Here is a 12,875-nt window from a genome sequence, read left to right on the forward strand (position 1 = left end):
CCTTCAGCTTACGGATTCCTAACCTACGAGCCGTTTTCTGCGCAGAGGACAATTGTAGAAGACTGCAGGTTGGTGAACTTTCATTAGAACTTATGCATTCCAGTTTGGGATGGCGGAAGCAAATAGACACCTCTCGTGTACTGCAATTTTGCTATTAATGACATCAGTGAAACGTCATCTGTGGTAACACAGAAGAGCTCTGAAAGAGAGAAATATTTGTGAGAGAAAGGGTTTATCATACGTATGCGTACATACATCACCCCTATCTCCCCCTAACCCTCTCATTTTCAAGTTTCTGTAGTTTGTGTGTGTGTGTGTGTGTGTGTGTGTTTTACCTTTTGGAAATTGCTCTGCAGACCGACATTTTAAATTCACTTGTACAGCGCTTACTTGCTACAGTTTTGCCTTGAAAGTGACGGGGTGGTCACCTGTCAAAATCTCAGGAGTTGTCGACGACAACACCCGGCTTCATTCCCGTAAGCTATTGGAAATTGTATTAGCCAAGAGAAACTAAGTTCTCGTAAAATGTTATCGTTTCACCTGGAACTTCAACCCCAAATCTGAAAAATGTTTCATTTCTGTCATTGTTTCTCTGATGTTTCGACCAAACAGAATGTGCGAAAGACTGCATACTTGGCTTCATCACCAGATGCAATCATTGGTGAGCGCTGTAATTTCGTAAACCGAGCGTCTTGATCCCGGCCGGTTAGCAGCTTCTCTTGGAGCCTACTGAAAAGGTGGAGTGGAGATGTTCTTGATATGATCCATCCACCTGTTCGCTACTCTCCCCCACGTCCAGTGCGAGACAATTATGGACGCATTAGTTCTTCTATCGATCCATTTTATACGTAGCTTCCTTTGCCAGCACCAAAGCTCAAATGCGTCAGTCTGTGGACTTGAGCATCCATGTTTCGCAAGCGCGAGAGAAGACAGGAATACGAGTGTTTCATGTAGACGCACCTTTGTGTTCTCCGACATCTCGGTAAGACTCCTCGTAGCTACTCCACCTAGCGTGATCTGCCTTCTTATCTCATCTTCGCAACTTCCCGTGTCACAGATGCTTAACCGAAGACAGATGTAGGCTTGTAAGATTTCCAGTTCTTTTAACAGACCTGTGCGCTACACTTATGCTCCTCGAGCATGTATCATGAGCTCGCAATTGCTGAGATAGATGCCTAATCCGAATGACAGACTAACGGCATGTGCTATTGTCAGTAATTTTGTTACTTTATCTTTCCTGCTGTCTGTTGTTATTGTTGTGGTCTTCAGTCCCGAGACTGGTTTGATGCAGCTCTCCATGCTATTCTGTCCTGTGAAAGCTTCTTCATCTCCCAGTACCTACTGCAACATACATCCTTTTGAATTGGCTCAGTGTATTCATCTCTCCGTGTGCCTCAACGATTTTTACCTTCCACGCTGCCCTCCCATACTAAATTGGTGATCTCTTGATGCCTCAGAACATGTCCGATCAACCGATCCCTTCTTCCAGTCAAGTTGTGCCACCAACGTCTCCCCAATTCTAGTCAATAGCTCCTCATTAGTTATGTGGTCTACCCATCTAATCTTCAGCATTCTTCTGTAGCACCATATTTCGAAAGCTTCTATTCTCTTCTTGTCTAAAACATTTATCGTCCATGTTTCACTTCCATACTTGGCTACACTCCAAACAAATACTTCCAGAAACGATTTCCTGACATTTAAATCTATACTCGATGTTAACAAATTTCTCTTCTTCAGAAATTCTTCTCTTTCCTTGCCATCGCCATTCTGCTTTTTTTACCCTCTCTACTTCGACTATCATTTGTTATTTTGCTCCCCAAGTAGCGAAATTCATCTACTACTTTAAGTGTCTCATTTCCTAATCTAATTCCCTCTGCATCACCTGATTTAATTCAACTACATTCCATTATCCTTGTTTTGCTTTTGTTGATATTCATCTTATATCGTCCTTTCAAGACTCGTCCATTCCGCTCAACTGCTCACCTAGGTCCTGTCCTGTCTCTGACAGAATTACAATGTTTAAGGGATCTTTTACGTTGGGATAAATTTATTTTATTTTTTGTTAGATGTTTTCGTTAAATAGCTGAATAAATTGTAATCAGGAATAATTAATTAAGCAGAGTAGAAAAGATAAAGTCGAAGAGACGTTCATTGGGCGTACATGGTCGTAATGTAACGTCATTGCATTGTTCGGTTGTTAAAACAAGTCGTTTGTGTTCCATTCTGCTGTTCGGTCGTGCGCGTATCTGAAAGGAATTAATTCGGGGACTAGAATAAAATTTCACATAATAGTTACGATTCGATGTTCCGACAAAATTAAAAGTTAATTTGAATTGTGGGCGACAGGATTAGTTTTGATAGATACGTGAAAACGGACGTAACGAAAGTTGTTCGCGTATCATCCTTGAACGTGACTTTTTATGTAATTAACGATTGCGGGCTCATTAAAAGCTGTTATCTCATGATTAGGATCAATCCCTCTTTCCTTCTAGATAGTGATGAATCATTAACATTTAAGTCATAATAAAAAGGATTATTAATAAAAGTTATGTTAAATGACAATTACGTGTTATTCTGTTAGTATGGAACCGACGTATATCTCTGAAATGACATTGATATATAATTTGTGTTAAATACTGAACTGAGATAGGAAGTAAATTGAAATTAGTGAACATTTGATACTAAGACTATAGAAGCAGAAGCGCTTAAGGTTTCTCTGCTCTAAAATGGCAAAATAGGTATGAACTTTAACTCAATAGTCGACATTATGTATTGCAAAGACATTAGCATTTCATAGTTATTTTGACGACGCGCTGTTAAACAAAGGAACGTTGAGTCTCTGTACGAGTAATAAAATTAAATCTTAAAAACATAATTAATAACGGTGAACTCCGCTTTAACAAATTGTATTGCGTGTCGTCATCGGGCAATAACTGCTCAACCCTGGAGACTTGGGTGGTGAAATTAGAAGTCGGGCATATAAAACAAACTTAAAAAATCCATTCAAGCTACAGTGGAGTCGGCACAACACGATGTGGGCAGCTATAAATGTCATCGGCGAACATCAAATTTTTATTTCTTCTCCATGGATTTTAATGCCCAATCCGAATTTTTCTTTTGTTTCTTTTACTGCTTGCTTAATATACAGATTGAATAGGCTACAACCCTGTCTCACTCCCCTGCCAACCACTGCTTCCCTTTTATGCACCTCGACTCTTATAACTGCCATCTGGTTTCTGTACAGATTGTAAATAGCCTTTCGCTCCCTGTATTTTATCCCTGCCACCTTTGGAAATTGAAAGAGAGTATTCCAGTCAACATTGTCAGAAGCTTTCTCTAAGTCTACAAATGCTAGAAACGTAGGTATGCCTTTCCTCAATATATTTTCTAAGATAAGTCGTAGGGTCAAAATTTCCTCCCGTGTTCCAACATTTCTGCAGAATCCAAACTGATCTTCCCCGACGTCGGCTTCAACCAGTTTTCCATTCGCCTGTAAAGAATTCGTGTTAGTATTTTGCATCCGTGGCTTATTAAACTGATAGTTCGGTAATTTGCACATCTCTCATCACCTTCTTTCTTTGGGATTGGAATTATTATATTATTCTTCAAGTCTGAGGGCATTTCGCCTGTCTCATACATCTTGCTCACTAGATGGTAGAGGCTAATGGAATGTTGTCTACTCCCGTGACCTTGTTTCGACTTAGGTCATTCAGTGCTCTGTCTAAGTCTTCACGCAGTGTCATATCTCTCATTTCATCACATCATATACATGTTCTTCCATTTCCATAATATTGTCATCAAGTACATCGCCCTTGTATAGACCCTCTATATACTCCTACCATCTTTCTGCTTTCCCTTCTTTGCTTAGAAGTGGGTTTCCATCTGAAATCTTGATGTTCATGCAAGTGGTTCTCTTTTCTCCAAATGTGTCTTTAATTTTCCTGTAGGGAGTATCTGTCTTACCATAGTGGTATATGCCTCTACATCCTTACATTTGTCCTCTAGCCATCCCTGCTTAGCCAATTTGCACTTCATGTCGATGTCATTTTTGAGACGTTTGTATTCATTTTTGCTTGCTTCATTTAGTGCATTTTTATATTTTCTCCTTTCATCAATTAAATTCAGTATTTCTTCTGTTACCCGAGGATTTCTACTAGCCCTCGTCTTCTTACGTACTTGATCCTCTGCTGCTTTCACTATTTCATCTCTCAAAGCTACCCATTTTTGATCTACTGTATTTCTTTCCCCAAATGTTATCAATCGTTCCCTAATGCTCTCCGTGAGACTTTCCACAACCTCTGGTTCTGTCAGTTTATCCAGGTCCAATCTTTTTAAATTCCTACCTTTTTGCAGTTTCTTCGGTTTTAATCTTCAGTTCATAACCAATTGATCGTGATCAGAGTCCACATCTGCCCCTGGAAATATCATACAATTTAAAACTTGGTTCCGAAATCTCTGTCTTGCCATTATATAACCTATCTGAAATCTGTCAGCATCTCCAGGCCTGTTCCATATATACAACCACCTTTCATGATTCTTGAATAAAGTGTTAGCTACTCCTAACTAAGGTACGAGCACATGGGATTGGTTCCCAAATATGTGAGTGGCTCGAAGACTTCTTAAGTAATAGAACCCAGTACGTTGTCCTCGATGGTGACTGTTAATCGGAGGTGAGGGTATCATCTGTAGTGCCCCAGGCAAATGTGGTATGTCCGCTGTTGTTTCCTATCTACATAAATGGTCTTTTGGACAGGGTGGATAGCAATGTGCGGCTGTTTGCTGATGATGCTGTGCTGTACGGGAAGGTGTTGTCGTTAAGTGACAGTAGGAGGATACAAGATGACTTGGACAAGATTTGTGATTGGTGCAAAGAATGGCAGCTAACTCTAAATACAGATAAATGTAAATTAATGCAGATAAATAGGAAAAAGAATCCCGTAATTTTTGAATACTCCATTAGTAGTGTAGCGCTTGACACAGTCACGTCGATTAAATATTTGGGCGTAACAATGCAGAGCGATATGAAGTGCGACAAGCATGTAATAGCAGTTGTGGGGAGGGCGGATAGTCGTCTTCGGTTCATTGGTAGAATTTTGGGATGATGTGGTTCATCTGTAAAGGAGACCGCCTATAAAACACTAATACGACATATTCTTGGGTACTGCTCGGCGTTTGGGATCCCCGTCAGGTCGGATTGAGGGAGGACATAGAAGCAATTCAGAGGCGGGCTGCTAGATTTGCTACTGGTAGGTTTGATCATCCTGCGAGTGTTGCGGAAATGCTTCAGGAACTCGGGTGGGAGTCTCTAGAGGAAAGGAAGAGTTCTTTTCGTGAATCGCTACTGCGGAAATTTAGAGAACCAGCATTTGAGGCTCACTGCAGTACAATTTTACTGCCGCCAACTTACATTTCGCGGAAAGACCACAAAGATAAGACAAGAGAGATTAGGGCTCGTACAGTGGCATATAGGCAGTCATTTTTCCCTCGTTCTGTTTGGGAGTGGAACAGGGAGAGGAGATGCTAGCTGTGGTACGAGGTACCCTCCGCCACAGCCCGTATGATGGATTGCGGAGTATGTATGTAGATTAAGTTAGGCTCTGTGCAAAATCCTAACAGGCAGCTTCCTCTTTCATTCCTTACCCACATTCTGCTGCCTACAGCTATTTTAATTCGAGCACTTCGTTCTTGGTCAACCATTCTTATTCGTCGTTCTCATAGTTCCTTACAACTGTCAAAAATCTGTCCATTTGCAGTGCCAGAGGCATGCCTACGTGTCATTCGATACTCCGTTACGAAGCACTCGGGGGAGGGAACAATGGGGAGACGTCAGTTGACGCAGACAGGAGTCGCCGGTGGCAGCGCGCGGTACAGGGAAACACATCCCGGGCCACGTCAGCTGCGGGACCAGAGGCAGTCTGAAACGCAGGCGCTGCCCGAAGCCTGGCGGGCGAGCAGCGGCGCGGCAGTAGACGTCGCTCACCAGCTCTGCCAGTGACGGCTGCCGTCCAGATCGCTGCTGCTGCCAGTGCTGGCTACACTCACGCACCATCGATTCCATGAGGCCCCGCCCACCCTCCGCTACACTCGGAGCCGTGATGCGTTATTTTGTAGCCGGCTAGCACAGCCCTCTCGTATCGTTCCACCCCGCTCACATCTCCTTCGGGCTCCGCCGAAATAACAGCAATGGACTGGTGGACTGGCAGTCACATGGACGAGCTGTGCCAGTTGAGGCGCTTTTTCCTGTACTGTGCCATAAGCCGCTGATGTTTCGAATAATGATGCACTGGTATCTGCCAGTATAAACTGATGGCAAGAAAAGGTACAACACCAAAAACTAATTAATTTACAGTAAACAAATTCTGGAATATGAGGGTAATCACAAAAGTAAAGTCTCCTATATTTTTTACAAGTACACTACTGGCCTTTAAAATTGTTACACCACGAAGATGACGTGCTACAGGACCGAAATTTAACCGACAGGAAGAAGATGCTGTGATATGCAAATGATTAGCTTTTCAGAGCGTCCACACAAGGTTGGCACCGGCGGCGACACCTACAACGTGCTGACATGAGGAAAGTTTCCAACCCTATTTCTCATACACAAACAGCAGTTGATCGGCGTTGCCTGGTGAAACGTTGTTGTGAAGCCTCGTGTAAGGAGGAGAAATGCGTACCATCACGTTTCCGACTTTGATAAACGTCGTATTGTAGCCTATCGCGATTGTGGTTTATCGTATCGCGACATTGCTGCTCGCATTGGTCGAGATCCAATGACTGTTAGCAGAATATGGAATCGGTGGGTTCAGGAGGGTAATACGGAACGCCGTGCTGCATCCCAACGGCCTCGTATCACTAGCAGTCGAGATGACAGGCATTTTATCCGCACGTCTGTAACGGATCGTGCAGCCACGTCTCGATCCCTGAGTCAACAGATGGGACTGTTTGCAAGACAACAACCATCTGCACGAACAGTTCAACGACGTTTGCAGCAGCATGGACTGTCAGCTCGGAGACCGTGGCTGCAGTTACCCTTGGCGCTGCATCACAGACAGGAGTGCCTGCGATGGTGTACTCGACGACGAACCTGGGTGCACGGATGGCAAAACGTCATTTTTTCGGATGAATTCAGGTTCTGGTGATGATGGTGGCATCCGTGAACGCACATTGGAAGCGTGTATTCGTCATCGCCATACTGGCGTATCGCCCGGCGTGATGGTATGGGGTGGCATTGATTACACGTCTCGGTCACCTCTTGTTCGCATTGACGGCACTTGGAACAGTGGACGTTACATTTCAGATGTGTTTCGACCCGTGGCTCCACCCTTCATTCGATCCCTGCAAAACCCTACATTTCAGCAGGATAATGCACGACCGCATGTTACAGGTCCTGTACGGGCCTTTCTGGATACAGAAACTGTTCCACCGCTGCCCTGGCCAGCACATTCTCCGGATCTCTCACCAATGGGAAACGTCTGGTCAATGGTGGCCGAGCAACTGGCTCGTCACAATACACCAGTCACTACTCTTGATGAACTGTGGTATCGTGTTGAAGCTGCATGGGCAGCTGTACCTGTACACACCATCCAAGATCTGTTTGACTCAATGCCCAGGCGTTTTCATGGCTGTTACTTTGGCCAGAGGAGGTTGTTCTGGGTACTGATGTCTCAGGATCTATGCACCCAAATTGGGTGAAAATGTAATCACACGTCAGTTCTAGTATAATATATTTGAACAATGAATACTCGTTTATCATCTGCATTTCTTTTTGGTGTAGCAATTTTAATGGCAAGTAGTTGTGGATGACGCTGGAGTTCTCTTCGATGATGTCCCATAATGTGCTCGATTGGAGATAGATCCGGTGATCGAGCAAACCAAGGCAACATAACGACATTCTGTAGAGCATATGGGGTTACAACAGCGGTGTGTGGGCGAGCCTTGTCCTATTGGAAAATTCCCACTGGAATGCTGTTCAAGAATGGCAGCACGACAGGTCTAATCACTAGAGTGACGTATAGATTTGTTGTCACGGTGTGTGGATAACCGCGTGAGTGTTCCTGCTGTCATACGAAATTGCACCCCAGACTATAAGTCCAAGTGTAGGTCCAATGTGTGTAGCACGCAGACAGATTTGTTGCAATCTCCTACGATCCACTGTGGACGTGGGATAGCGACAGGTTAAATATTTAACAATGAAATATTTAACAAGTTAACATGTTATTCTATTTTCACTACGGGTTCCGGCAATCCATTATGCTATCATCAGGCATCATGACGGTGGCTGAAAATGGCATAACGGTATGTGAAACTAGTAGTTAAAATAATATAAAATAAAATAACACGTCAATTTTACAGCTGTTGTCGAATTTCACTGTGAAATAAAGTGTTTGTTGCAGGCCCTCAACTGTCCTCCTTGTAACCAATACACGGCCGTGACTGATACCGAGACACAACCAAATTTTATTAGAAAACACAGCAGACATCCACCCGGCGCTTCATTGAGTTCTTGCTTGACGGCATTGAAGTTACAAATGGCATTATGTTGGGGTTATTGGAATGAACGGTTTAGGAAGATTAGCTCGAAGCTGTTCTTGAAGTAACAGATTTGAACAAGTTAGTTACCGTAGTGCCAAATGCACGAACGCGATGGTTTTCCCTTGTAAGTAGGCTGTTTAGGTTTTGATGTTGATTACGCCACGTAGCGCTCTGTATGAAAATCGCTGACTGTACTGTGTGCAGTCTGTGGCTGGTTGGACTCATTGTTGGAATATTCGCTTGGGTATTGTTGGGCAGTTGGATGTGAACAGCGCGTAGCGTTGGGCAGTTGGAGGTAAGCCGCCAGCAGTGGTGGATGTGGAGAGGGAGATGCCAGAGTTTTGAGAGATTACTATGTGAGCACGTCTCGACGTGGGTCCGTCAGAAAAAGGAAATTCGTTTAATTGGATGTCACATATATATATGATGATTTTTGAACACTATTAAGGTAAATACATTGTTTGTTCTCTATCAAAATCTTTCATTTACTAACTATGCCTATCAGTAGTCAGTGCCATCAGCCGTTAGAATCTTTTATTTAGCTGGCAGTATTGGCGCTCGCTGTATTGCAGTAGTTCGAGTAACGAGGATTTTTGAGACGTAAGTGATTAATGAAAGGTATATGTTATTGTTAGTTGGGGCCATTCTTCTGTAGGGATTATTGAAAGTCAGATTGCGTTGCGCTAAAAATATTGCGTGTCCTTTTAGTGATGATTTTATTTCTATTTATTTATTTATTGTTCCGTGGGACCAAATTAAGGAGAAGTCTCCATGGTCATGGAACGAGTCAATACATGAAATTATAACAAGATATTAGAAACAGATAAAATGAAATATATAAAAAAACATATTCAGGTGACAAGTCGTAAGTTTAAATAAAGAAAATCAACAATGTAACACTAGAATTTGCTTAATTTTTTAGCTCTTCTAGGAGTTCCTCGACAGAATAGAAGGAGTGAGCCATGAGGAAACTCTTCAGTTTAGACTTAAAAGAGTTTGGGCCACTGCTAAGATTTTTGAGATCTTGTGGTAGCTTATTAAAAATGGATGCAGCAGAATACTGCACTCCTTCCTGCACAAGAGTCAAGGAAGTGCATTCCACATGCAGATTTGATTTCTGCCTAGTATTAACTGAGTGAAAGCAGCTAACTCTTGGGAATAGGTTAATGTTGCTAACAACAAACGACATTAAAGAAAATATATACTGTGAGGGCAATGTCAGAATTCCCAGACTATTGAATAGGGGTCGACAAGAGCTTCTCCAACTTACACCACATATAGCTCGAACAGCCCGTTTTTGAGCCATAAATACCCTTTATGAATCTGAAGAATTACCCCAAAAAATAATACCATACGACATAAGCGTATGAAAATATGCGAAGTAGACTACTTTTCGTGTTGAAGTGTCACTTATTTCAGATACTGTTCTTATGGTAAATAAAGCAGCATTTAGTTTCTGAACAAGATCCTGTACATGGGCTTTCCACAACAGCTTACTATCTATCCGAACGCCTAGGAACTTGAACTGTTCCGTCTCGCTTATAATATGCCCATTCTGTCTGATCAAAATATCGGTTCTTGTTCAATTGTGAGTTAGAAACTGTAAAAACTGAGTCTTTCTGTGATTTAGCGTCAAATTATTTTCCACAAGCCATGAACTTATTTCATGAACTACGTTATTGGTTACTGTTTCAATATTACACACAAGATCCTTCACTATCAAGCTGGTGTCATCAGCAAACAGAAATATTTTTGAATCACCTGTAATACTAGAAGGCATATCATTTACATAAATAAGAAACAGCAGTGGCCCCAGCACCGACCCTTGGGGAATGCCCCACTTCACAGTGCCCCATTGGGACTGAACATCACTACCACTCTCAATATTGCGGAGAATTACCTTCTGCTTTCTGTTCTTAAAGTAAGAGGCGAACCAATTGTAAGCTATTCCCCTTACTCCATAATGGTCCAACTTCTGCAGTAAAATTTGTGGTCAACACAGTCAAAAGCCTTCGTTAAAGCGAAGAAAACACCTAGCGTTCGCAACCTTTTATTTAATCCGTCCAAAACTTCACAGAGAAAAGAGAATATAGCATTTTCAGTTGTTAAACCATTTCTAAAACCAAACTGAACATTTGACAGCAAATTATGTGAATTTAAATGCTCCAGTAACCTTGTATATACAACCTTCTCGAAACTTTAGCAAACACCGATGGCATAGAAATAGGTCTAAAATTGTCAACATTGTCAATGTCTCCCTTTTTATAAAGTGGCTTCACAACCGAGTACTTTAATCGGTCAGGAAACCGACCACTCCTAAAGGAAAAGTTACAGATATGGCTGAGTACTGGGCTAACATACATAGAACAATACTTCAGTATTCTGCTAGATACCCCGTCATATCCATGAGTGTTCTTGGTCTTAGTGATTTAATCATTAACTCAATCTCCCTCTTGTCAGTATCATGGAGGAGCATTTCAGGTAACAGTCTCGGAATACTTTTTTCTAAGAGCGCTATATGATTCCCTGTTGGGACTAGGTTTCTATTTAGTTCACCTGCTATATTCAGAATGTGATTATTAAATACTGTACATATATGCGACTTATCAGTAACACGGACATTCCCACTACGCACGTATTCTATATCCTCGACCTGTCTCTGCAGACCAACCACTTCCTTTACGACTGACTATATGGTTTTAATTTTATCCTCAGACTTAGCTATTCTATCTGCATACCACATACTTTTTGCCTTCATAATAACATTTTTAAGCACCTTACAATACTGTTTGTAATGGGCTGCTGCATTTAGATTTTGACTATTTCTAACGTTTTGATATAATTGCCACTTTGTTCTACAAGATATTCTTATGTCTCTAATCAGCCACCCAGGCTGCCTGTTTGTGCTAGTACCCTGTTTTGAACGTTCTAACGGAAAGCAACTTTCAAAGAGCACGATAAAAGTCTTGAGAAAAGCATTATATTTATCGTCTACTGTATCAGCGGTATAAACATCTTGCCACTCTTGTTCCTTGATAAGGTTTACAAAGGTCTCTACAGCAACTGTATCAGCTTTCCTAACCAGCTGATGACTATATTTAACACGTGTTGCAGCACAAAAATCTTTTAGAGTTAAAATTTGTGCATCATGATATGAAAGTCTATTCACCTTTTTGCTAACAGAATGCCCTTCTAGTAGTGAGGAATGAACAAAAATGTTGTCTATGGTTGTTCTACTGTTCCCTTGCACTCTCGTTGGAAAGAATACGGTTTGCATCAGATTATATGAATTAAAGAGGTCTACCAGTATCCTCTTCCTTGCACTATCACTTATACAATTAATATTGAAGTCACCACATATAACTAACTTTTTGTATTTCCTGTAAAGTGAACCAAGAACTTCCTCTAGCTTTAGCAAAGATGTTGTGAAATCGGAGTCTGGGGATCTATAAATAACAACAGTTAGAAGTTTAGCTCCGTTAAATTTAACCACACCGGCACAACATTCAAACACCTTTTCAGTGCAGTACTTTGAAACATCAATTGACTCAAATGGGATACCGTTTTTCACATACATGGCTACTCCCCCACACCGCAAAGAGCTCCTCGAAAAGTTGCCAGCTAACCCGTATCCTGGTAAAGGAAGCCTCTGAATTATCTCCTTATTTAAGAAGTGTTCAGATATACCAATAATTTCAGAGTCAACATCTATAAGCAGTTCACTAACTTTATCTCTAATACCTTGTATATTTTGATGAAATATACTAATTCTCTCATTACTCGGTTACCTAAGCTTTGTCAAAAGTGGTTCCTTTGTTAGAGAGACTTCCCTTAAGCAGGAATACCTATCAGCTGACTTCAATCTAAAAAAGGTGCAGCTCTAACACCCACTACTGCAGGAATGATCAGAATAAGTAAAGAGAGTAATGTCTGAGTACGTTCAATTTTGCTCAGCTGTTTGAAAATCAAATAACGTAAGAGCTTTTCCAGCACAGTTATTCATAATTATTTCCAAGGGGACGTTTCGTATTTCATAATTTTTCTAAGGGGATGTTTCACCCTCTCGATAGTGTGACGTGGCCTTCTGGTGCCCGGCCATCTTGCGACTGTACATTCTCGTGGCGACCGCCGGCAGCAATCATGTAGAGTAGCTAAATTCCTGCCAAGTCTTCTTGCAATACCGCAGAGGGACCATTCAGCTTCTCATAGCCCTGCTACAGACCTCTAACGCAGTGAGGTGTTGATAATGGCGTCTTTGTAGTCTTACAGGAGTGACTAACGTCGACTCACCACGTCCAGTCTGAAAGACAACGAACGCACACAAACGGAACACCGTGTATTTA

Source organism: Schistocerca americana, chromosome 3 (genome assembly GCF_021461395.2).
Source record: "Schistocerca americana isolate TAMUIC-IGC-003095 chromosome 3, iqSchAmer2.1, whole genome shotgun sequence".
NCBI classification, from domain to species: Eukaryota; Metazoa; Arthropoda; class Insecta; order Orthoptera; family Acrididae; genus Schistocerca; species Schistocerca americana.